Source organism: Zootermopsis nevadensis, unplaced genomic scaffold, assembly GCF_977971745.1.
Source record: "Zootermopsis nevadensis isolate Lab colony 2312 unplaced genomic scaffold, Znev_1.0 Znev_ptg000030l, whole genome shotgun sequence".
Lineage (NCBI taxonomy): Eukaryota > Metazoa > Arthropoda > Insecta > Blattodea > Termopsidae > Zootermopsis > Zootermopsis nevadensis.
The window spans coordinates 8,079,574-8,093,905 of NW_028259162.1; the positions used below are offsets into that span (position 1 = coordinate 8,079,574).

General features: G+C 38.2%; 1 protein-coding gene across 1 annotated transcript in view; it reads right to left on the reverse strand.

The window, feature by feature from the left end:
* LOC110831062 (protein spaetzle 3) overlaps nt 1-14,332 on the reverse strand; it is a 55,980-nt gene that overhangs the window by 39,950 nt on the left and 1,698 nt on the right. The gene's annotated exons all lie outside the window — the stretch shown is intronic.

The window sequence follows — 14,332 nt, forward strand, 5'->3', positions numbered from 1 at the left end:
CTGTAATAAACAATATAAGGTGCTGAGTGATCAGCTTCACGCCCTAGCTGCTTTATCCCCGAGGAAAGAATCATTGTACCCACCGGGTAGAAGGCTGCTTAAGTCCAGAGTCGGAAAATCACTACTAATAGCTGAAGATCGTGCCGAAATTCAAATGCAGGTAGCGGATATTATAATAGAGGATTTTGAAAGAGTAAAAATTTGGTATAAATGAGCGACGTTCAGGATTCAAAAACTGTTGTATTTATTTCTATCACGAGACTTGTTTGCATCTAACGTGACTGTTTTATCATCATAACACAGGCGGGAGGCGGTGACGTGATCGGGACCACGTGCAAACTTTCTCCGAGAGCTTACGTCTTTAACCATTACGTTATTTGGAATCTGGTTCTATCAGCTGCTACGGTGCACTTGTTCGGCCCAGATCCCCAACTTGTACTTATTACGCAAAGTTCTCACTTTAAGGTGAAATAATGAAACTGGAACTACGCAAGTTCAACTTTTTTTAAAGTTAGACAACTTCTGGTGGAACACGCAGTGAAAGATAACTTTGCCCAAGGGAACAAGATTTACAACAAAACTAATAAGCAGTTACTGAAAAGTATAAATCCAAGGAAATTAAAATGAAAACAAAGGCAAAGCGTCATTACTAGGCCATTCCTTTCAATTTTGAGACATGTCATTGACTACCATTTTGTTTCAAGAAATTAATAAGAAACTTATAGTACCAGAGTAAATTAATACGCAATTAAGTCTGTCCAGAATTAGCTGTTACATTCAGCTACAATGATGTATATTTATCTCGTAACGAAATGGAGAGGGAGCGTATCGTTGGAAGAATCAGAAGACGTTAGGGAGAGAGCGGCCGTGGGCGTATTGTAAGATTCTGTTCCAGAATACTCTGTGTGAGAATTAGGAACACAGCGAAGGCAATCAATTGGAATAACGAGAATCTGAAGTCGTTACTTCTCGGATAAGAACCAAGGACAGCGGCGGCAATTGCTTTACTGCAGGTCTACAGTGAAGTTGTTGAACCTAACCTCAAATCGACGGCTGAAGTATCCAAAATGGAACTCCTTGTTTACTAAATTACTGCATGCAGTTTGCTTTTCTAGGAGGAACCAGCAGCGCTTTTGGACTAACTGAACCCCCCAATTCTCGAAGCCAACCTATAGTCTGTACTTGTATTATTCAGCTAATACATGGATATTTAGTGATATTTTGCTGTTTGGTAACCCCTGTGTTGTATAATTTATTGTAATGCATTCGTACGGAAAGAGAAAGGATTTTTTTCATGTTGTAAACATTTCAGATAATTCTCTAATTTCTTAAAGTGAGTTTAGTTTCATTATATAGTACCATAGAAATGAGAAGGTGTAAGTGAATAAGGGAATTATTATACGGTATATTCCACAACGTTTACCGCTATTTTAAACTGAGAATGGTCCATTTTATGTCTAAACGGTTACGTTACAAAACGTAATAAAAATTTACTGTCAGATGAGCAACTCTTCATTTGTATAATTTCCTGGCAAGATCTGCGACCCTTAGCTGACGTAATGCTATGTGAAAATGTTATCAAATATGCGTACACATACTCCCCGACCTCCGCTCTTTTGTTTTTCTTCAAGAAAACCAACTATTTTATTTATTTGTTATTATTTATATTACCGTATTTTTATGATTTACAACACACCTGTTATAGAACACAACATTTACATGGATTTGTATAGAACTATAAACTATAAAGTGATAGATCTAAATTTTAAAGCAAGCATAATAATTTTAAAATAATTATGGATACTTTAGTTACCATGGTTACTATGGTTAATTGTCTTTGTTGCCATGTTTACAATAACTGTGAAATTACTGGTGCCATTCGTAAGGCTCAACGCTTACATATTGGCTACTGCATCAAAATTGTTAAACACACTATGCGTACATTTCCTAATTTGTTTCTTTCGTTCGTTATGATTCATTTATTTAGCACTTTTATTAATCCTCATGTACCTACTTGTAATCTGTGGCTGTATGTCTTATCGTATATCCACGTTATAAAACCATTGACTGAATCTTTTGTACAACCCAAATTTTCACTCCGATTGTAATTATAAATTCCATTCATTCCCTTGATTCTATGGAATAATGCATATCACGTATTCGGAGGGCGATTCGCATTGTTCTTTAGAGTTTGTGTACGCATGTCATGGGCAGCACATACGCTTCACGATTAACAATGTGATTTGTGTGACACTGGCAGCATCTGTTGTAACACACTTTGATGGATAAACACATTGTCTCCAGTCTGAACGAGCTGAGAATCCCACAAAGTCTAGCTTATTTTAATATATGGAAGGATGTCTGTGAATGATTAATTTGCAGGTGTAATGGAGGAAGCCTTTAACAATTCTTCTCCTCTCTTAATGTCTGTGGCGGTGATATATTATTGCATTGTTTGACTTGGATTTCATCCATCCTCTGTTCCTTAGTCTCAAAAATCTTTTAAATATTACTACGGCTTAGCATCACAGAAGGTACTCATCTGATAGTTTAAGGTTTTTAAAACTTAAAAAGACAGACGATGCTTAAAACCTAAAACACTGAAACTATATAGCAAACCCATAGATCCGTGAGCAGATTATACAATAAATAATTTATTTTACTCGTAACAATGCTATTATGAAAAACGAGTATCAAATTTTAATTACCACCTGATAATTAGCTTCTAATTTCAGATTAAATCATACGACTCGTAGCAAAGCGATACTCATGCGTATAGAACGTTTAATTAGTAATGCATGGCGTAATTCCGTACCTTTTACTCGGTAATGCCTGAGACACAACACGCAGACTATTGATTTATGGCACCAATTCCATTCCGTCTAAGGATAACGCTATGACGACGTATGAGGGAAATGGTGGTAGAATTCCACGCATTCTTAACCTAGGCATTAGATGTGAGAAACTTAGTTCCCCTGCATTAATTTATTCTGATATGAGAGGACAGTTTATTTCATTTGGTAATTAACACAGTCATTTCCGATAATGATCAATATGATATTTGTTATTGGGAAAAGTGAGAGTCTAAAACGAATAAGTACATATAGTATACGAGGTGCGATCGGAAGGTTTCCAGACTGCGCGTATAAAAACCCGTACACTTATCTCAGGTATTAAATTCATCACCCTCGAAGTAGTTCCCCTGGGAGTGAACACAACGATCCCAGCGCCGCTGCCAAGCCTGGAAGCATCCCTGGAAATCTTTCTTTGTCAGCCTGTCAAGCACCATCTGCGATTCTGCCTGAATCTCTTGCCAAAGACTCGCCAAAACGGCTACAGAAACCTATGAAATGCTAAAGCAAGCATTTGGGGAGTCCGCAATGGGTCGTGCACAAACTTTTGTGTGGCATTCACGTTTTAAAAATGGCCGAACCTCTGTCGATGATGACGAGCGTTCTGGACGACCATCTTCGATCTTCGAGCACAACGCCCGAAAATGTTACGAAGATTCGGTAGGCCATTCACGAAGATCGACGTCGTACCATCAACGACTTGTGCGACATTGTTGGGATAGGCTATGGGACCTGTCAGCTGATTCTAAAGGAAGAACTCCACATGCGACGCATCATGACAACGCGCCAGCGCACACCGCCCTCAAAGTTCGGCAGTTTTTGGCCTCAAACACCATGGCCGTCATCCCGCACCCTCCTTATTCGCCGGATTTAGCTCCGTGTGACTTCTTCCTCTTCCTAAAGATGAAAATTCAGCTAAAGGGAAGGAGATTTGAGACGATAGAAGAGATTCAGGCAGAATCGCAGATGGTGCTTGACAGGCTGACAAAGAAAGGTTTCCAGGGATGCTTCCAGGCTTGGCAGCGGCGCTGGGATCGTTGTGTTCACTCCCAGGGGAACTACTTCGAGGGTGATGGATGAATTTAATACCTGAGATAAGTGTACGGGTTTTTATAGGCTCAGTCTAGAAACTTTCCGATCGCACCTCGTATATCAAATCAAGGAGGATTAATTATATGGGCAGAAGACATGGGACAAGTACAAATTTAAACACAGTTTCAGTCGGAAAACATGAACGGAATAGTTCACTTACGAGATTTAGCCGTAGATGAGGTAATAATGTTAAAAATGGATCTTAAAGATGAAGGAATTGAGGAGTAAATTCCATTCGCGTGTTTCCAGATAGCGACCGGTGGTGGGCTGCCGTGAACATTGAAATGCACATTACGTTTTATACAGTGTTGGGTTATCGTGACTAGCTGAGCAACTTTAAGCTTCTCAAGAAGGTCTCTTTTAGATGAATTACTGACAGATACGTCCAGTAAGAATATTACATTAATTGATACATATAATTTATTATTTCACTCTACAAAACCTGCGTAATTGATAGGAAGTTGTAAAAATAATAGAAACATTAACAACCGCATATTCTGAATGCGTCCAAGTAGTGTATTAAATTACGATAATGGAGTTTGAAATCTAGAGCAGTTCAAATGTTCCTATTTAAAGCCCTGTTCCGTAAATAGATGGGTGTCTTTAAAAACATGTTTTTTTAAATAATCGTTTATGTTTACAAGAAATCCAATGAATATAAACTTTAAACTGGTTAAGAAAGCAGTTTGTTTTTTTAAATGTGACATTTATTTGATGGCTTCTAATAGAATACAGAATATTTAGAAAACATTCAGCTTGTGGACTTCCAGATTAGCCCATTAAAACCTGGTGGCAACTATTAGCACCACCTGTTTCAACAGCCACTAAATTACGTCATTTCCTACATTCTTAAGAAAAACAAAAATCCGGCGTCTCTCTGTTCTTATTAGAAGGACGAGCCCCACGGAAACAAAATGTCCCTCACTTCTCCCACGTATTTTCCCCTTTGCTTCTGCTCTCCCGTTGTACTTTCTAACTCTCTCTCGGCTTAATTGCGTGATAGCCAGGTAGATTATTTTAACTCTAACGCAGCTGATACGACATCTATCCAGTTCAAATGATATGCTGCTGATTTAAGTGTAAAAAAGCAAGCTGGTTAACCTATTACCGTTAATAATAACCACATTCTATGAGAAATTACAAGACTGCCCTTTGGACTGAATATTTCTCATAACTATGTTGTATTATTTGTTCTGCAGGCCTTCGGAGTCTCTTTTATATCCGATGTCATGCCTCCTTTGACACTTTAATACCGTGACGTGGTGACAAAGAAATGTTCTCTTACAGTAACAAACATATTGTGTCTTGGTCGATGTCCCGAATAGTATCTACCGATTTTTCATATTCTGAAGTTGATAGCAAATCAGAAACTGACACCGAAGAAACATTCGTATCTCAAAGGCAAATGTTAAGTTAAAGCTCGTTTTGAACCAGGGACTTCCCGAATTCGAACCAGGATTCGAGGTACGTGCTAACCACAGCACCGTTGTTACCTTGAAATTACGTGCACGTATAAATACGTGATTGTGCCACAGCTGTGACACGTAAGCAAACAAAAATCTCGATCTGAACTTTTTCTCTTTGTTGCATTACATGAAGTTTGAAAGATAATGTTCTTTTCTGTTAATTAGCTAGAATAGTTCTAATTAAATGTTACATACCTACAGAGAGGTGAATTATGAATATCGTTCTCGGTACAAGAAAATTTTTGCAATGAACTTTGCGTGTTTATTTTACCATGTTTCAAGGAATTTGGTGCATTTATAACATGCAACTTTGCTTGGCACGATAATTTCATGTAGGCAACTACCAAATTATTTGGCTGTTTGCTCACCAACGATCACGTAGTGTTTTGCGTTCGAAACTGCTTGGTATTCCAGTTGGTTCATCAAGACAGACAACTCAAAAGAGATCCCATTAATATTAATGCCGCTGTCCACGTCACTGGCCTCAATTAATACTCCTTAGGGTGCGTCTAAATTACTCCGTCTCGTGTGTCTCGGTAAATGTGGACGGTTTCACGAGCCCCGAGACCAAGTAACGAGACAACCAGTCATGGACCAGAAAGTTTGCTACAGTGTCAAGTGGACACACCATACAACGACAGAAGCACATCTCTTTTGAAACACTTATTTTGCGTTTGTGCATGAGCTGCCAAAATGACAATCAGACTGCAAACAAAGGTTCTGAGGTTCTAATAGTTCTCATGAAGTACAGAGTTCTCTGTTAGAATTTATAGTGTAGGTGTGAAATAGTGGAATCGATGCTTATCTCATTGAAGTGTGTCGTTTAATCTAGAAAAGTAACACGTATGTATAATGTGAAATGGCACATTGTACGTGCCAAAGATTGAACCTGGCACAGGTTAGAACCCCACAATTCCTCTGGAGCTAGAAACCACACCTACATACCGATCCGCTGCACATGATTCTATATAAAATAAAAAAGAAAAGAAAAGGTTTTGCCTGCGAGTTCCACATGGACACTCATAACCACAAACAGTAGGTTATAATTACACGTCATTATATTGGTTTGTAAATTCCAAGAGAAAAGTTTTTCATTCGATGTATTTCTCATGCCACTGCAGACAAAAATATTTTGAATGATTATACTTTCACCTTATTATTATTATTATTATTATTATATTTAAGTAGGCAAATCAAGGACATGTTCATTATATCCTGAAGGCATAATTAATTAATCTTCGTATATCACGTAATTCAGACAAAGGGGCTTCTGAATAACTGAAACTCCAGCCACTGTGGTATTCACTTAGTAAAATAATTATTAATTTTACGTGCGTCATGTGTTAAATGTTTTATAATATTAATTTAATAAGATGTATGGAAGATGTGTAATAAATTTCTGTAGTAATGTCATGTTAGGAAGTGTTACACATCCTACAAACGATGGTTCAGGTGTCAACAGCACTGCTTTGATAATTATGCATTTTCGCAGGCACTGTACGTAGTGAAATATCAGTTTTGTAAGCAGGCTTAGCATCCAACTGAGGAAGAACAATTCTGGATCACTACTTTATTTATGGATCGTAAGAAGGAAGCTTTTAGAAAGTCACGCGGAAGTACGTAACCTTACTAACAAAAGTTCCTTTCCTTAAAACGTACAAGTACCTTCGACAATACGTGCCTTGGCGTGAAGTTCATAACATGAACGCAAAACAGGGCTTTCGTATTTATTTGTCTGCCTGTTTCAATGTCTCACAATACTTAACGGATTTAGATTAAATTTGATACTTGTTATTTATATTAAATGAGTTGGGCGGTTCTAGTTGTGTGACTAGTGTTTACCGTCTTCATGATGGGGTACCCAGAACGGGGGTAACTTCGCCTTTCGTCGCCATGTCGAAAACGACTGAGTCAAATCGCAACCAGATGACTTATTATTCATCTTTAAGCCTACATACCTAGACGCTGAGTCATAAGGTTTCTTAAAAAACTACTGATATTACAGCATTTCCATTGCCAATGGAGACATTACTCGCAAAGCAATGTTGTTAACACCTCAGCATACAAATACCGCCATGTGTTGAAAACATGTCTCTTTATTAGTTTGTTTAACGACGCTTCGTAAATTAATACGTAATCCTGTGTAGGCCTGACTATCAACAAATAGGATGTCTATGCTATTTGGGGAATCAATGCACTAAAAAGAGCTTTTTCATCATCCATGGCTGCCTGTGTATACGTACTTATATACAACGCAGCAAAATAGATGTTCGCCTGTTTGCACTTCGCAGCTTTCAGTGTTAGGCAAAGATAAGTAGTGATTTCAATTTTACTTTTCGCTGCTTTCTTACAATTTCGAATAAAATGTTTTTAAAATCATATTTTCCCGGGAAATTTTCTAATAATCTACCAAGTACTGTATGTGAGGCCGATACGAAAACATTTCAATTCCTTTCAAGTTGTGACTGAGTCAAAGACAGGAAATAAGGCGTGTGTGAAAATATGCGAGATCAAAGTACTGGCAATAGAAGTACGCTGATGACTAACAAGTAGGATCGTTTTCTAACGTTTGCCCCACCCTCTTTGACGAGGTACGTGGACTGCATGATCTGTACTGCTTCATTCCATTTTCCCACGCGTTCGGTAAGTGAAATCGTGCATTTTAGTCTCCAGATAATGAATTTTTAAAATATAGTAACGTAGTCCACCTAATTTTAGCATTATGCGTACCAAACCCAAACGTTATTATAACATTGTGCAGGAATTCAAATATTTCGTAACCAAGGCGAATGGCTAAGTGGCGGAAAACGGAACTAGAGGTCTCACCATTCTGTTCATCAGCGCTTTCATTTTGGTGAACACTGGTGTTTGTCGGATTATACTTGGTACGCAATGCAGCATTCCCAGCGCATGTAAGTATATCATAAGACGTCGTTACTGATTATTTTATGTTGAAATATGTAATAACCTTGCATTTGTTAAGATTGGGTTACGAATATGTAAAGATGTGCGACCTAAAATATATTTATTTAATAAAAATATGTATCACAGTGATGGACCCATAATAGTGAATGAACGCTATGAACAGAAATATCAAAGTAATTATAAAAAGTATTAATTTGTACTTCCTTCTGCCCATACAACACACACACACACACACATATATATATATATATATTAAAACATCACAGTTCTTAACTTTACGTTAGGTAATCTGCTAAAGAACGGAAAATGAATCGAAGGTACATTTTTATGTTGGCAAGACTGAGAAAAAATGATAATTTTAACACGATGCATTTCAGTGGACTGTGTTGCATCCTCATGTCACGAGACAACGTCCCTCACTATCTTTGTGTCAATGCCATTCAACAGAAACATTACATTATCTTGTGCTACTAGTGATCCTGACTTCACCCCATAAATGCGTTTAACACATACCACGAATTCTTCCTCGTTAAAACCAAAAGACTCAAATCGTAGGTAAATATCAAGAGTCACATATTTCACGCGAACCAAACAATAGACGAGTGAACAAAAGAATTTTACTTACGTCACATGAGGACAAAATAATTGTATGTTCTGGGTTATTAAATACTACCAAATGACCATATCCGGGATGTATGAAATAATGCTCAAATAAAGAAGGGAGAGTCGCATGAGTCTGTATAGAAGACTTTTATACTAATGTCTGTAATTACAATTGGCCATCCGGTTCATCAACGATCAAAGATGTGTAGGTCATCTTGAATTGCATCGTGCCATCTTTACGTCATTCTGACAGGCAGGGTATTAAAATAGGACTTCCGTCACCAAGAAATAAAAATAACTAAATTCATTGCGGATTTATTGCTTTGCAAATCTATAATCCCAGATGTCTCAAGAGCATTAAATGCCTAATTAAGAGCGTGAATTCTGCGTACTTTACTCGGCCTGCTTACTGTAATATATTTATTTATTAATCAGGTGTTTTTACTGTTGTATGATAAAACATAACACGAAGAAAAATGTTTGTATCCATTTATTTATCCGTCATTATAGAGTGTATCAAATTTCGAGAAACACATCGAACATATTTTCCTTGGTCACAGAAAATGCCTCAGACGGGTCGTCGGCTTATAATGTGACGGTAAGAAGAAGAAGAAGACCAAATTCAGTTTATAAATTTGTTAATAATGCCATATTTATTATTTATTTACTTTCTAAGCAGGACTTGAGGTTCTCATGGCAGTGAGGATGATCGCCCTGGTGATGGAGGCAGTAGGGACCTCTGAAACGTTGGTAAACTTCTACCAGACTACACTACACTACGCTACAACCCAGAAGACAGCCATCTTCGTCATTTAAATTCCACTTCTTGATACTTGGGAGTTCATATTTGTTCATATATCTCCTTCTATAGATATCTATTGCTTTATCCGTATCGTTTATTGACCATTAATATTTATTTTTATTATGAAAACTCATCCATTTGCACCTCGCAACAGATGGTTCTGTAGTTCTACTTGTTGGTTAGTTCTAGCTTGGAATGTTTAATTTATGAATGACCCGAAGTCCTGTGAAGCCAACAACAAAATTTAGAATCTAAATAATGACTTGCCAAAATAAAATAATATATAGAACTACAATAGAAAAAACCGAATAAAAAAGGTGAGACTGAAAGGCGTGTTGTGCAGACAGTGTTCGCGAGAAGATACGACGTTGGGCAACACCGTTTGTCTCGACAGAGCGAACTGCAATCAAACACAGTATCTTCCAGAGAAGCGTCACAAATGTTACAATCCCGTCTCTATCTTTTATCAGCAACAGTTTGGCAGGCCATTTATATAACCTTAAACTTAGGACTATAATTCATTACTCTTAAAATTTCGTATCGCCTTTAAAACTTACTAAGCTACGTAGGATTTGAGGTTCTCGCGGTGATGAGTACAAAGATGGCTGTCTTCGGGATTGTGGTACCGTGTAATCTGGTAGACGTATACCAACGTTTCAGAGACTCACGCTGCCTCCATCATCGGGGCGATGTGTAAATCATACCAAGTGAGGCTAAGCTGATTCATACTATGCTAAGATAGGAAAAAACGGGAATAAGACTTCAAGGTGGTTCCGATATAAAAACGCTACTTTCAATTAATTGACGTTTCTGTTGTGCCGATCTGCATAGCATCGCCTGGACACGCACAACTCCTCCCAGATCTAGAAAACAGCCAAGAAGACTGTGTTCTCTGACGTGTTCTGATGTCTCACTATTTCTGCCGTAATGTATCTCCTTATTCCACTTTAATTATATGTTTCCTGCGTGAACTTTTCTTGTTAATGGGTAGGGATACTCTTGATGTTGCATGACTAGCATAGATATCGTCTTGCCATCTCGCTTTCCTGCGTCTCTTCAGACCCATATATCACAACACCACACCTGAGTGAGACAGCTACTGTGTCTGTGTGGTGCTTCTCAACGCGTAGTTCGCGAACCGCTGTCGGTCCCCTAATTCTACTTCGCTTTCATACACACACACACACACACACACACACACACATTGGACTGTATACACTACTACAGTTGGAAAAAATGCCATTTTACATCTAGCGACGTCCGTCTTTCCTTATATTGACCAAAAAGTTTATTTTGAAGATCACTACTTTTCATTTGAAGAGTTCATTTTTATTTGCGAATGTTTAGTATCGGTTATTTTGGCGTGTGTTAAATTTTCATTTTTATGTTGTAACCTGTTTTAAAATTTTTTTTAAACGCGGTAATAGGCCTGAGGTTTGTCTTTATAGGATTAGTACTAGTTTTGAATCGCATAATTACATAATTTGAAACAAATATGATACCGGACCTCGGAAAAGTCAGTGTTGTAGCACGGTCTGTGGTTATGAAAAGTTTCAGAATCGCTAAATGGCGAGATAAAAAGAAAGCATGATGATTGTCATACTTATATTAGAAACATTTATACTACTTAATAAATCAGTCAATGTCTTCTTCTGAAGTTAATAGTCACGCAGCTGGGGCAATTTTCTGCTTTTAAGGAACTCCTTACTTCATTATACTACTCAGACATTCAGCCATTGGACCCATCTTCCGCGTAATTAAACCCCAATTACAGATATTCAAATCCAATATCCGCCATCAACTCAGGAAGGCTGCGAATACACTGAATAAGCAATCGAGTACTGCCAACAATCGATATATCGCTCTGATGATGGAGACGTCGTTCAATTTCTACAAGATATCACGGCATAGAATTCCAGAAGACAGTGACCTCTACGATGTCTGGAATATAGAAAGCCATGAATCTCTGTTAGTCAAGTTCTTTGAAGTAGGAGCAGGACAATCAGTAAGGAATCGCGAGAATAAGGTTTGTTGGGACAAGGGTGTCACTAAACCAGCAACCGCTTTGATGGGAGAATAATGTCTGAAGGGTGTGGACTGGATTCATCTGGCCCAGGACAGCGACTGGTAGCAGGATCTAATAAATGCAATAATGAACCTTTGGGTTCCATGAAACGTAGGTAACATGTCTGACAAAATGAATGACTACCAGCTTCTGAAGCAGACCTCTTCTCTATGGAGTTTGTACACGACAGGCAGCGCTCGTAGGAAGTTTCCCTCTGCCTTCCAATAGTACAGTAATGACGTGGCCTCAGTAACGCAATATTTACAGTTATTATATGGAGCAACCAACCAGCTGCCTCTGACTCACCCACACAAGTGAGAGTACGACAAACCAGGTTGGAGAGGTTTGATTCTGAAAACTAAATTGATCAACTGCTGACTAGTAAGCGGGTGTGTGACGGATCAATAATTACTTTGTTACCATTCAGGTTCTATTAGTACTTCTTAGTTCCCAGTCCATGTTAAGGACCTCTGAATACTGTAGAAATTATGCTCACCATAAAATTATGGAAGAACATATTCTGTACACTCTTGTTACTCGGTTCTAACACTGTTGTCGTTCAGGGCGCGAGCCCGCCTGGAGCCGCCCCAATATATTATTATATCCTCTTCATAGGGAAGAACACAAATTACAGTTCTTGCCCTCAGGTTTTCACGGGTGGAGTTCGATGTACAACTCGGGCTTTAGGAGTAAGTCGCGTGGAATGTTGAAAAGAATCAAACGTTTCGGAAAACATTGCGGTTGCCATATTCAGGGTGAATATGTAATAGCTAGGCATTTCTGAATGCCTTGTATAAGGCAGGCAGGCATTCCAGGTCCAATGTCACGTTCCTACTGACGGTCACTTAGTGAGTCAGTCATGGTATCGACTCATGAATAAATTTTTTTCAGGGCAGGCAGCAGGTAGAGAATTGGATTTCAGTCCTTTCCCGGTTTAGATGACCACCAAAAATTCTTTCTTCGTCTATTTTACTCAACCACATGCTCATCTCCAATCTGACGGTATTCTGCCCTACCACTCCACCAATCTGCACCATCAAATCCAACAAAAATCCAACTTCATACGATTTAAAAATAACATAACATTATGCGTTTAATTTTTAATATTTTGGAACGAATGTCATTGTTTACGCACTTTTTGTTCTGTTACATGAAAGAAAATTAAGGATACAAAAGCCACTCAGCGATGACCTTGAAATGCAATTAATTTAACACGAGTTGTTCCGAAGGTCAACGTACGTACATATATGGTATGAAGATGATGTAAGATGAGGCACTACTTTTTACATATAGCTATTTACCGTTGCTGTCTAGAGTTCGTTAGCCGGCCAGTTAAAAACAAAAGGTCACGGGTGTCCATTCCGTTCTGACCCTGCTCCCCCTTTTTCTAAGACCCTCTACTCACTGTCAGACGCTCTTTGGCTTCCAAAGCAAAGGGATCGAATTTTCGAACCCCACTCGGGACATTTCCTGTGTTGTCGTGTGACAATGTTGGCCGCGAAATGGTCTGATCCCAATCTAAGATATACTGATTTAATAAAAAAAATACATCTAGGAATACTCAATCGTAAACCCTTCAATATCTTAATCGGTATTTACAAAATTCAACAGCCGACATAAGAAAGAAGACGTTATTTCAAGATACTCATGAAGTTTTTACTCCTTCTGTAAAAAAACAAAAATTCTACAAAGATTGCTGTCTTCCGCGATCGCCCTGATGATGAGGCAGCAAAGAGCTCTGAAACGTCGGTAAACTTCTACCAGACTGCAACCCAGAGAACAGCCATCTTCTGACTCACCGCCGTGAAAACCTCAAATCCCACTAAACATAGTACGTACTGCTTTCTTATATGTGTTTCATTTCTATGTTTAAACTCGTTTCGGGATATTTTATAGAATGTCGTCTTTTAAGTATTTAAAATAAACAGGGTGAGAGGATGTAGACTGGATTCATTAGGGCTCATCATAAGAATAGTGGAAGGCTTTTGTGAGCACGATAATGAAAATTTGATTCCATAAAACGGAAGTTATCAATTAATTATCGTTCGTCCGATGTTTGTTTCTGTATGTGGTTTCTCACCCCAGCATTTCGTTCAACAACATCCACTGGACCTAAATTAGCAAGTCATCATTATCATCAGTTTACTCGCAGTGTCTAGTTATTTTACCACGAAGAATCATTTATTATACGTCGCCACGGACGATACTCACTGGTTGCTCTATCCAAAACGCGTCTGATTATCGCCAAAATAATATGCTCAACTGACACAGATTCACTGAAATTGAATTCGAAAGCTTACAACAGGTACCAAACTGCTTATGAATGTCAATACAGCACTGAAAATGGCAAACACCCTATTAAGCTTAACAAAATTGGAAAACGTGTGTAAAAATTCCGATAAATACAATTTGATCTAAACGACAGTTAGCAAGAACAAGCGTAGAACAAAAGACAGACGTGAGAAGTTTCTGACATCGACCTAATGAAGTCAATTAAATTCTTCGGTTTTCAGGAATTGAGACTTCT